General features: G+C 48.5%; 1 protein-coding gene across 4 annotated transcripts in view; it reads right to left on the reverse strand.

The window, feature by feature from the left end:
• Positions 1-13,192, reverse strand: part of nlgn1 (neuroligin 1) — a 798,160-nt gene that overhangs the window by 762,312 nt on the left and 22,656 nt on the right. The window contains exon 1 of one of the 4 annotated variants that reach the window (XM_085990296.1): positions 1,996-3,742. The exons of the other annotated variants lie outside the window; for them this stretch is intronic. The gene's annotated coding sequence lies outside the window, so the exon portion shown is untranslated. Of the gene's footprint in view, positions 1-1,995; positions 3,743-13,192 lie in introns of those variants that run through there. 4 annotated transcript variants of the gene reach the window in all.

The raw sequence follows: 13,192 nt of genomic DNA on the forward strand, positions 1-13,192 counted from the left end.
AAAAAATGGCTTCAGACTGCATCCCGCCCTCATGCGATTTTCAGAGTGTCGGGTCAGCCGCTCCCAAACTGACCCGACTGGAACCGGTGGGCCAGGTAGTTGAGGCAGTTAAGAGCCTGTTAACTGCCTTGCTAATCCTTTTTTATTTAATAGTGGTTTCCCATTTTCGTGCTTCTGGCTCCTGTTTCCCGTCTTGTCAGAAACATGCCTGCTGCAAGGAGACGAGTTTCTTGACGACATGATTTGTAGTCATTGCTGCTGCACTTTAAAAACGCTCCTGTAACATGGCTGACATTCAAATGCAACAACTTTGTTGTTGGAGGTTTGGGATAAGATTTTGCAAATCTACTGACCTTGTGACTGTTCAAGCTGACACCCATCTACAGTGTTACCCGATTGGAATAATTTCAGGCCACTGAGTGTGCGCTTGCAAGTTTCTTGCCTCAACTGAAATCTATAGCAACGGGATGGGAACCATTTACATCCTCTCATCCTGGTAGTCAGATTTGGAGGAAGAGCAGCTGCAGCGGCACCACAACCAGCCACAAAAGCACCAGGAGTGCCAACCTCCCCCTCACCCACCTGATGCTGCACTGGACACAGAGCATCAGCCCCTGATAAAATTGCTGGCCGGGAGGCCAGCGATGGCATCACCATGGCCAAATTTTCTTCACTTGATGTTGTAAACCTTGGCTACCACATGATGCGCCAGGTTGACACCAGCCTACACCTGTACCGTGAAGCACCCCTTTAATGTCCAAGCCAATCGATGCACACACATCACTATAGTGGGGGGGGGGGGGGAAGAGAGTTATGATTGAACAATCACTGGAAATCAGTAAAACACTTTGCAATGTGCGCTCAGGTCTGTTCAATAAGGGGCACTTTTGGAAAAAGATAATACACTGTATGACAACACATTACCAGAAACTTCACATGGGCATTGGCTAAACCTCTCAAGTGCCTACCCTTGTGTGTTGTTCCATTGGTATGCTTGCAGTAGGATGAGGGTGAGTGCGAGGGGTGGCTAGTGAAATGGGGAAGTGATAAAGTAGATAGAGAGGGTTGGGTGGAGGTGCAAGGTAAGCTGGTGTCCTGGGGAGGTCTCTTCCACCCTTGGGAGGGAAGAGAACCTCCCTGCATGCTGTGACTCCCTCCATAAGCATATGGAGGGAGTCATTGGAGAGCCTGGGTGCAAGTGTTCATCTTTGTGCAGTGATTGTCAGTGTTTGCAGCACCTCAATGCTGTCAATCACTGACAGATCAACTGTCAAAATAGAATTGTGAATGGTCGCTTTAAGGAAACCGGCAGATGACGCATCATCAAATGACGTCATCAGACCCGCTTCCTGTTAACAAGGCTAATCAAGGGAAAATCACATCTGCAAAGCGGAGGCAGCTAGGGGCGGGACCGGAACCCGGAAACCAGCTGACCTGCCCCCATCCCGCCTCCAAAATTAAATTTGCAGCCACAGTGTGGGTTCAAGTCCCAATTCAGAAATTTGAGCACATAGTAGTGAGGGTGTGCTGCATTGTTGTGAGGAGCCGAGTTTTGGATGAGATGCTAAACTGAGGCCCATCTGCTGTCTCAGATGGGCATAAAAGATTCCACGGCACTATTCGTAGAAGAGTTCAAGAGTTCCCTGGGTGTCCTGGCTAACATTTATCTTTCAACCAACACCTCTCAAAGAAGTACATCAGACACTAGCTCCAAAAGCACAAGGCAGTAAATGACACACGGTCAAGGCGATGCAGACAGCAATCTTCTGATGAAGATCATAAGGCTCTGCGGCAGTGACTCTAACAAGGAGTTATTTTGTTGAACTATATTACCTGTAATTCATTTTGAGACCAAAGCCTAAAAATAACGGTCAGTGATATTAGCATACAAATGCTTTATGCGTTTGTATGGTTTTCTTGTGTTCATTATTTTAATGGCAGTGTTAATCCACTTAAAATAGATGTTAATGTATCAGCCGAAGGAATTTCAAATACCTGTGCCAACTGTTCATCCACTAATGTCACCAGCAGCAAATTCTAGACTCAAAAAGTCAAGTCATATAGCAAGAAAAAATTGAAACAAGAGTCAGAAAACAAGCACATTAGTTTGTTCATAACAAAGTGCCACAATGTATAGGATTCAATATTATAGTTTGTTTCCTTTCCAGCTTAGTAGGGTATATTCTCTGATATGAAGTAATGCACACATTATATAAAATATGTATGTATATCTAAGAAGTCAATTCAAAAAATACTGGAAAATGCAACAAATAAAAGCCTTGATTTTGCAAGACTGGCAAAATTGGGATTGTGCTTGACCATGGTATGAGCAAACCCATGTCAGCAGCAAGGAAATCCGGCCTCACCAAACTTTTCAAGGTTAGCCCCGCCCCTTCATTTCAATAGGCTCCGACCACATGGAAAAAAATTGCAGGGATTCAGGCCAGGAGTGCTACTGGCTGCCCGTTGCAAAATCTGACCAGCCAGCATCTCTTAAAGGGTTGCTGCTGGGCTTAAAAGGGAAGGCAAATTTTAGGTCTGCATACTAACTCTTTGATGTGAGACAATGACCCAGAAATTCGGGTCTCCACGGGTGAGTACGCACTGGGTACTCACCCGTAGGCCGAATGGAAGTGCCGGTTTTCTGCATGCACTGCGCATGCGCGGGAAACCGGCACTTCCGATCCTCTGAACGAAGGGGTTCAGAGGTCGAACGCGCGCGCAGGGGAGGCTGCGCGTGCGCTTTGAACTTAGTTTTTTTTTACAGGTTTTCCCGGGAGGGTAAGCCTGCAGGATTTACACTTTTAAAAAGCAGGCGTAAGGCTTGCTTTTTGCAAGGTAAGTGGTCAATTAATTAAAATTAAAACATTTTTTCCCACAGGTTTATTATTTTTAAATAAATACTTTAAAGCAAGGTAAGTTTATTTTTAGCCCCGTTAGAATATAAAATGATTTTTTCCAAAAATTTAAATTATTGTTTAAAATAGTTATTTAAATGTAATTTATAGTTTATTTAAAAAGTGTGATTTAAAATTTTTTTTATTTGAAGGTTTACTGCTATTTTGGGGCCCGTAGTATTTATAAGTTTTGACAGGTCTTCCTGTCAATCTTATGAATGGGCTTTTCCCTCCTCTGATTGGCTGCCCATGGCTCACGTGATCCCAGGGGACACATCGCACTAACTACGCCCCTGGGACACGCAAGCACAGTGCGCCAGCAGCTGGGCCAGACCCCGGATCGGAATTCCACGGGGCCCTACAGCTCAACTGCCGGCACGCAAGGTGAGTGCAGGTCGGGGGTTTACACCCGCGGGAAGTCCCCCGACCCGAATTTCTGGGCCAATATGGCTGAAAGGAGAAATCTGGGCAACATCGTCCCCTTTATTGATGATGCTTTGGATGTCCTGTTGCAAGAGGTAGAGCAAAGGAGGGTGCCTTTTTCTGAAGCAATGACCCTCCTGTGAAGATGGAGGTTCAAGCTACATGAACGGGAGTGGCTGATAGACCTGGGAAACTGCATTCACTCTGTCATACCTGGGAACAAATAAGGAACAAGTTTTCTGGTGTCCAGAGGAATGTCAAAGTAAGTGTATCGTCCTTTGCATATATGCTTGTTCTTCATCAATGGCAGGTTTGGCCCCAATAGAAATGTTTCTCTCCTGCACCCTCAGAAAGATTCCAAGCAGGGAACATGTTCCCATTTACACAGCACTCCTGCATACAACAGAAGATGGAATGTACGTAGGGCACAGTAATATCTTACACATAGCAATTCAAAGTTCTGCCTGTTTTCAGTACTGCCAGTAGAAAGATCATGTTCGTTCACTCACAAAGTTTTAGCCCTAGGATGGAGATGGTCTGGGCACAAAAGTGTTGTTTGGGATGCTCAGGGAGATCCGATCATTTACTTTCCTGTGTTATGCTTACAAGCTAAGTCTGTGCACAACCACTGGAAGAGGACCAGAGCTATCCATCAATAAGCAGCTGAGGCAGTATGAGATTGCCCTTGTGCTTTTCTCAAAGATGCAGTGGACAGGATCGGCGGGGGCGATTTTAGAGGCATGCTGTCACCAGCCAGCAATTATCCTCCATTTATTTTGCTCTATCCACACTTACTTTCTTAATCCTCTCTACAGCTGCATAACACACAAAATGCTTTATGATCATACCTTTCTTTGAAGACATTATCTTGGGGATTTTCTCTTCCTGTAGGCTCTTTTCAAGTGTCTTTGAGGTCTCTCTCACACCACAGCAGGTTGCATCAAACACTGCCCTGCCCCTAATACCAGCATTTCTCCTAGCACATGACTGCAGTGCTGCAGAATGGATTTACGAAAATGCAGAGCACCACAGAGTGCATGATATCTTCAAATTCTGCAGGGAGCCCCAAAATACAGAGACCAAGGGCAAAATAGCTTTCTCTCAATAGTAGTGACTAGTTCCAGGAGTTACATGACTCGGTCACTGGAAGACTGAATAGATTGGGAGATCGTTTGGAAAGAGCAGTGATGTCAGGCTTCACCCATAACAGAAAGACCCTATGGACTACCCTCATGCAGATCATCGATCCCCTAGCTAGCGTGCCCAGCACTGAACTGGCTTTCTCTCAAGGTGGCCACATATGCTCCCACTCAAGCCAGGCCCCTCGAAGGACTGAGGAAGTGCCTGACATTTGGTAAGTGTTGGCAGCCACTGCATTGTTGGATGTGGCCCCAGCTGTTGCAAGCACAACAGTGACAAGATTTATATAGCACCTTTAACATATAGGCCTAGAAATTGGGTATAGCCTCGCTTGAGGCGTTAGAACTGGCGAAGCGCTAAGTTTATAGCCAGACGAAAGTTATCGCTGCCTGGCGAGATATTGGGTTGCATCGCCCCCAAAGGGTCTTGAGGCGCTAATTCAGCCGTTGCACGGTGCTCTTAAGGCGCAAAAGTTCAGGCGCTACTCAATATCGACGCGGACGGGCACAGCGCAGGTGATCTCAATTACGGGAAACCACGAGACCTCCAGGCGCCGGCCGGCTCTTAAAGGGGTGGGTCAGTCAGCCTGAGCTTCAACACCCAACGCCCTGTAGGCCTCAGATTCGGCGCTCGCCCTTGTCTGGCGGTACAAAGTTGTTCAGCATGGAGAAGGTTAGACAGAGAGCAGAGCGCTTCAGCACTGAGGCTCTGGACTACTTGGTGGCTGCAGTTGAGCGCCGTCGAGAGGTCCTGTATCCGGATAATGGCAAGAGGCCGAATCAGAAGGCTTACCGACGATCTTGGAGGGAGGTTGCTGTGAGGGTCAACTCCAGCAGCATGGCGACCAGGACCCCTGTTCAGTGCAGGAAGAAATTCAACGACCTCACACGGATCGTTAGGGTGAGTGATGGTTTAGCAATCTTCTGATTCCCTCCATCTGCAGCTGACTTCGGGCACCCTGCTGCAATGATGCCCCAGTGGCCATCTGTCAGCATGCACCCATGGCCCTTTCTGGGCACACACATGGACAGATGTCTCAAGGCCTCATGTAAGGGCTCTTGCACCATGGGGGGCATGCGATGATCTCTCAAGGCCTCATGTAAGGGCTCTTGCACCATGGGGGGCATGCGATGATCTCTCAAGGCCTCATGTTACAGAACTTCCCCTTCTTTCCCCTGCAGTCCAAACTGGCCATGATCCGAAAGGAGCAGCGTCGAACCGGTGGAGGACCTCCACAAGTGGTCACTCTGATGGATCTGGAGGAGAGAGTGCACCAGATACTTGGAGGACGTCTGTCTGGTCCTGTGACCACTGCATCTGCCGACCCCATTACCGACAGCGAGGGTAAGACTCTCACCTTTTTCACCTGTTGTCTTCCACTTGGTCCCCCCGCCAGCATGCATCCTCAATGTGCAGCCATGTCAGAGCCTTGCCGCAATCTGGCATGCCTTTCAGCAAAGCTGTCCTTTTGCTAAAGCCACTCTTCCACCTCCCACTTTCAGATGAAGCAGCACCAACTCGGGCTCAACGCGCTGAAGCTGCCAGTGCCAGTGCCACCGGAGGCGAGGACCAGGAGGAATCTGGACCAGCTGTTGCAGAATCTGGGGAGCTGACACATCTACAGACTGGGGATAGTAGTCCCCTGGAGGGGAGGGGGGGGGCTCTGAGGATGAACCAGCTGCCGGACCAAGCGGCATGCAGCAACGCACGGGGGATAGGCAAGTTCGGCCACCGTCTCCCCGGAGGGCAAGGCAGGTCGTGATGACTGCTGCACAGAGTGCAGATGAGGTCCGTCGCCTGGCTGAGATGAGCAAACAGGCCCGGGTCAGACACACGGAGCTGATGGCTGCAGTGGAGAAGATGCCTGAGTCAATAGATTCATTAGCTAAGAGTATGTTGGACTTCGGGGCAACAATGGAGAGGACTCTCCAGGGCTTTGGGGCAACAATGGACAGGTCTATCCAGGGCTTCGGGGCAACAATGGACAGGACTATCCAGGGCTTCGGCCCAACAATGGAGAGGACTGTCCACGGCTTTGAGTCGGCTATGGAAAGGACTGTTCAGGGCTTCAGACAATCCCTGGAAAGGACTGTGCAGGGCTTGTCCGAGGCAGTGGAGCGGTCGGCACCTGGCTTGTCCGAAGCAATGGGAAGAACTGTCCAGGCCTTCTCCGAAGCACTGGCACCTGGCACACAGGTCCTCACTGTTGCCACGCAGTCACTTGCTGGGCTCCTCCACAGCCAGATTGACGCAACGCGATCTCTCACTGTAGCCACCCTCTCTGCATCAGTTAGGATCACCCCGGGCCCTTCCAGTCCCATACAAGGCCAGCAATCAGTGGAGCATGCGATTGTGGTGGTAGAGCCGACCCGCTCCCCTCAGATAGCCAGTGTGTCGTCCGACCATGGTGCAGGTGTCCTCTCTCGGCAGGAGACCACTGCACATGCCAGCGCTGGGACACCTGCATTGCAGCTGCCACCACCTGCAGGCCACACTGCTTCCAGCCATGGTCCCATCAAGCATCCTGCGTCCGCACCCTCCAAGCCCAGAGGTCGGCCAGGCCGTCCCTCAGGGGCTTCTGCGCTTCCAGACAGTCAGCAGGCGTCCCCCAGCCTTGAGGCCGCCACTGGGGTCCAATTACGTCGGAGCAGCAGGGAGGGAAGGGGCCGGGCGCGAAAGAGAAGTCGTTCTCCCTCAAGGGGCCAGTTGTAGAGTGAGGTGCTGAGACGTTTGTTTGTCCAAATGCAAGGACACCCTCACCTGTTGTTATATTTGCAGAAGGTTTGTTGAGTTTTGCAGCTTTGCCGAACAGTTCACAGTTATTTTGAAAGTTATGGTTTCTGTTGACATTACGTTGTTTAGCTGTAATGAAAGACTTTTGTGCCAATAAACAGAAGTTTCAATGTGGCATGGTGCATGTGACTAGTTTCAGTGATGCTGGCATTCAGAGGCCCTCAAACATCCAAAGTGCGCATGAGTTAAGACTCTCATCATTCCGCCACAGGGGTCTCGACACGAGTCCAGATGAGCCTCTGACATATGGCCCTTCCACTTTCAGCAGCCCTTCCATCTTCCTCCTCCTCTTCCTCCTCCTCCGCCTCCTCCTCCTCATCATCCTCCTCCCCCTCCTCCTCCTCCTCCGCCTGCTCTTCCTCCTCCTCCTTCTCCTCCACCTCCTCCTCCTCCGCCTGCTCTTCTTCCTCCTCCTCCTCCTCATCCTCATACTCCTCCTCCTCCGCCTGCTCTGCTGGTCGTTGAGGGACAGCTGGAATTGGCTGTGTGCGTCGAATCGCCAAGTTGTGGAGCATGCAGCAGACGACGACGATGTGTCCTACTTGCTGCGGCGAGTACTGCAGGGATCCCCCCGAATCTTCCAGACATTGGAGACGCTTTTTGACAACACCAATAGTGTGCTGTTTACTGTGCCTGGTCGCCTGATGGCCGCTGCTGATCAGCTCTTCTGCTGGGGTGTCGGCCACACGGAGTGTTGTCATCAGCCATGGCCAGAGAGGATAGTCCTTGTCCCCAGTAAGCCAGCCTCGTCTTCGAGGCAGCCCCTCAAAAAGGTTACAAACTGAGGTCAGCCGCAGGATAAAGGCATCGTGGCTGCACCCTGGGAAATGCGCGGTGACTGCCATGATGATTTGGCGGTGGTCACAGACCAGCCGCATGTTGAGGGAGTGCAACCCCTTGCGGTTGCGGAAGTCCTAAGGATGGTGGCATGGTGCCCTCAAAGCCAAGTGTGTGCTGTCACTCGCCCCCTGCACCATGGGGAAGTCCGCAGTAGAAGTGACACCCTGCGCGCCCTCCGTCTGCTTGTGCAGGGTCCGAGGGAAGGTAATGAATTGGCGCCTTCGCCTACAAAGGGCTTCTGTAACTTGCCGGATGCAACAGTGGACTGCAACCTGAGCGACAGTCGCAATGTCCCCAATGGCTGACTGAAAGGATCCATTGGCATAAAAATGGAGGCCATCAGTCAGTTTAGCCATCACGGACAGAGAGGTTCTGCAGCGTTCATGCGGCTGCAGATCATGACCAAACAGGTGGCACAGATCAGTTACAATGTCCCTCCAGAATCGGAGCCTTCCCAAACACTGCTCCTCCGACATGTCAAGGCTTGTCACCTGCTGCCTAAAGACCCTCGCAGCTTCCCGTCGGATTGGCCAACCTCCATTGGCCCTCCTCCTTCTGGCCAATCCCGGCCCTCTCTCCCGCCTTCTCTCTGCCCCTTCACAGTGTTGGGCGATGAGGCCGTCGCCCTCCAAACAAGCTCTCATTCCGATGCCAGTTGGTCAAAAGGCTTTTAGGTGTAGTGCTGCAAGTGCTTCGGACAGGTTTGAAGGACCCAAGTACTGTAAAGCTACATTCCCAGAACTCCGCTCCACATTAGCTCACCAACTCTCTCTGGCAACAATCGCAATGAGCAGGCCAAGTGGCAGAAGAATCTGCACTAAAGCTGTCCCCTTTAAATAGCGCCCCCCTACTCCGAGAAGGGCCTGCTAGCCCTCCCTCGAACTGTCACTAATAGCGCTGGGCGCTAAGGCTCCGGGCGCCACCCAATATGCGCTCAGGCACTCCTAGAAGGCGTTGCACACTGAAATGACGTCATGAACTGCTTGCGCTCGCGGGCGCGTGCAAACACTTAGCGCAGGCGCTAAATGTATAGTCAATATCTGAGTTGTTGCTATCTTCATAGCGCCCGCCCCAACATAGGGCATCGCCCCAATTCTAGGCCTCTTTAGGCGCTCAGCGCCGGCGCTACCAACCCAATTTCTAGGCCATAAAGCCTCCCACGGCACTTCACAGATATACGTATAGAAAATGGATGCCAAGGCAAGAAAGAAGACACAATGAGAGGTGGCCTAAAGATTGCTCGAAGAAATAGTTTTTTCACAGTGGCAAAATGGAGGAGTTGGGAGGGAATTCCAAAGAACAACCCATATGGTTGGAGGCTCTGTCCCTATTAATGGGACAAAGGATGGCGATACACAAGAGACTGGAGTCAGAGGAACAGAGAGAGTTTAGTGGGACATAGAGTTGAAGGAGGTTGCAGAGATAGGGTGGGATGAAGCCATGGAGGGATTTAAAGATGGAGATGTTAAACTTGAGGCATTGGGGGATAGGCCAGTGACTATGGGGGTGATCACTACGTAGCATTTCAGTATGGAACATGATATGTGCAGCAGATTTTTGTACATGTTGGAGATTATGGTGGGTGGAGAATGGAAAGCTAGTAAGGAGAGTTCCGGATTAATCAAGTCTTGAATTGACAAAGGCATGTACAAGGGTTTTAGCAGTGATGGGGTGGAGATGGGCAATGTTGTGGAGGTGGAAGTAAGCAGTCCTTGTGTTGAAGAGGATAGAAAGTTCAAAACTGAACTCAGAGTTGAACAGACGTAGAGGTTGCAAACAGCCTAATTTACCTTGCAATAGTGGCTGGGGAGGGAGATGGAATCAGCAGCAAAGGGAGTGGCAACGTGAACTATTGAATAAAGCATCATGATTGCTCCCTGGGTAACAGACATTTCTGTGGTCAGAAACCACTTGCATGTAGAGCAGTACCATTTCATGCTGTGTCTGCATTTGGGTTAATGTGTGGAACCCAGTTGGCCAAATGGGTTCCATCTATAATGCCTTGAACTCTTGGGAAGCCACCCAGCTGGAAAAGGATCCAAGCCCTCCACAGGAAAAGCGATAAAAGTGTTTCCCCTTGCAAATATGGCATCAGTCACGTGCTCGAAACAGATATGAGCTACAAACTGGTATATCTGGCAAGTGTCCTCTGTGGTGGCGTAGAAGGATCATCCATACGGAAGCTTAATGCCGTTGAGTTTCACAGAATGGAAGTGCTATCCCAGTCAAGTCAAACATAGCAGATGGCATAGCTTGGACACTACTTCTGCATGGTCTATAAATATAGGTCATTGGATATTGATGGGAGAAACCAGAATGTCTGAGGAGTCATTGAAACAGGATTTTGAATGAAAGACAGCTGCCATGTGGGAGAGAGAAAAAAAAATGGGAAAAAAAGGGTAGGGTTAGAGGTTATGGTCTGAAATTGTTGAACTTGATGTTGAGTCCAGAAGGCTGTAAAGTGCCTAATCGAAAGATGAGGTGCTGTTCCTCGAGCTTACGTTGGAACAGTGTAAGAGGCCAAAGATGGTGAGGTCTGAGTGGGAGTGGAGCGGAGAATTAAAGTGACAGGCGACTGGAAGCTCGGGGTTACCCTCCCACATGGCAGCTGTCTTTCATTCTGCCAGTGCCATTTACACTTCATCTAGAGCCATCTTTTGTTTCTTAACTTGTCCCATTACCATCTCCTTTTGCCTTGCACCATCTCTTAATCCCTCTTAATGTCTCTTAATCTCTCCTGCCTTCCATCCTATCACAGACCTTCCCTTTTGTTCTTTCCACCCCTCCCCCTTTCCCTGCCCCTGCACTTGTTTAAAAACCTGTTCCATCTCCAGCTTTTTCCAGTTCTGACGAAGGGTCATCGACCTGAAACGTTAACTCTGTTTCTCTCTCCACAGATGCTGCCTGACCTGCTGAGTATTTCCAGCATTTTCTGTTTTTATTTCAGATTTCCAGCATCCGCAGTATTTTGCTTTTGTATTATATCTATGGCTCCTAGTTCTGGTCTTGCCCGCAAGTGGAACCATCTTCTCTATGTCTACCCTATCAAACCATAATCTTGAAAACCTCCATCAGATCACCCGTCAGTCGAGAAAAGAGCCCCAGCCTCTTCAATCTTTCTTAATAGGTATAGCCTTTCAGTTCTGGTATCATTCTAGTAAATCTTTTTTGCACCTTCTCCGGTGCCTTGATATCCTTTTATAATATAGAGACCACAACTGTTCACAGTACTTCAAGTTTGGTCTACCAAGGTTTTATACAAGTGTAACATAACTTCACTGCTTTTCAATTCTATCCCTCTGGAAATTAAACCCAGTGCTTCGTTTTCTTTTTTGATGGCCTTATTAACCGGTGTTGCTACTTTTAGTGATTTGTGTATCGGTATCCCTAGATCCCTCTGATCCTCTACCCCATTTAGACACTTATTTTCCAAGGAGTATGTGGCCTTCTTATTCTTCCTACCAAAATGTATTACCTCGCACTTATCTATATTTAAGTTCATTTGCCAATTACACACCCATTCTGCAAGTTTATTAATGTCTTATAAGAAATAGGAGCAGGAGTAAGCCATTTGGCCCTTCGAGCCTGCTCTGCCATTCAATAAGATCATGACTGATCTTCTACCTCATATTAACTTTCCTGCATTATCCCCATATCCCTTGATTCCCTTAATATTAAAAAATCTATCAATCTCTGTCTTGAATATGCTCAACGACTGAGCCTCCAGCCCTCTAGGGTAGAGAATTCCGAAGATTCACCACCCTCTGAGTGAAGAAGTTTCTCTTCATCTCAGTCCCAAATGGCCGACCCCTTATTCTGAGATTGTGTCCCCTGGTTCTAGACTCCCCAACCAGGGGAAACATCCTCCCTGCATCTACCCTGTCAAGCCCTGTAAGAATTTTGTATGTTTCAATGAGATCACCTCTCAATTTTCTAAACTCGAGAGAATAAAAGCTTAGTCCACTCAATCTCTCCTCATATGACAATCCCCATCCCAGGAACCAGTCTGGTGAACCTTCGTTGCACTCCCTCTATGGCAAGTATATCCTTCCTTAGGTAAGGAGACCAAATCTGTACACAATACTCCAGGTGAGGTCTCACCAGGGTCCTATATAATTGCAGTAAGACGTCTTTACTCTTGTACTCAAATCCTCTTGCAATAAAGGCCAACAAACCATTTGCTTTCCTAATTGCTTGCTGTACCTGCATGTTAACTTTCAGTGATTCGTGTACAAGGACACCCAGGTCCCTCTGAACACCAACATATCCCAATCTCTCACCATTTAAAAAATACTCTGCTTTTCTATTTTTCCTACCAAAGTGGATAAATTCACATTTCTCCACATTATATTCCATTTGCCATGTTCTTGCCCACTCAGCCTGTCTATATCCCCTTGAAGCCTCTTTGCATCCTCCTCACAACTTACATTCCCACCCAGCTTTGTATCATCAGCAAACATGGGAATATTACATTTGGTCCCCTCATCCAAATCATTGATCTAGATTGTGAATAGTGGAGGCCCGAGCACGGATCCTTGCGGTACCCCACTATTTACAGCCTGCCAATCTGAAAATGACCCGTTTATTCCTAGTCTCTGTTTTCTGTCCGTTAACCAATCCTAGCCCTAATTTTGTTTAATAACCTTATCGAATGCCTTCTGAAAATCCAAATACACATCCACTGGTTCCCCCTTATCTATTCTGCTAGTTACAACCTCAAAAAACTCTTAACAGATTCGTCAAACACAATTTCCCTTTCATAAATCTGTGTTGACTCTGCCCAATCCTATTATTTTCTAAGTACCTTGTTACCTCGTCCTTAATAATAGATTCTAGCATTTTCCCTACTACTGATGTCAGGCTAACTGATCTGTAGTTCCCCATTTTCTCTCTCCCTTTTTTCTTAAATAGTGGGGTTACATTTGCTACTTTCCAATCCACGAGAACTGTTCTAGAATCTATGGAATTTTGGAAAATGACAACCAATGTGTTCTGGACTTATGGACTTTTTACATGCAGATAGCACCCTCTGGTGGTGGTTATTGTGTTAGCAGTGTTTGTATATAGCAGAGGTCAGTAGACCTTTCTTCCTGTTTGAC

Source organism: Somniosus microcephalus, chromosome 6 (assembly GCF_052327205.1).
Source record: "Somniosus microcephalus isolate GS21.2 chromosome 6, FLI_Smic_1.0, whole genome shotgun sequence".
Classification (NCBI taxonomy): domain Eukaryota; kingdom Metazoa; phylum Chordata; class Chondrichthyes; order Squaliformes; family Somniosidae; genus Somniosus; species Somniosus microcephalus.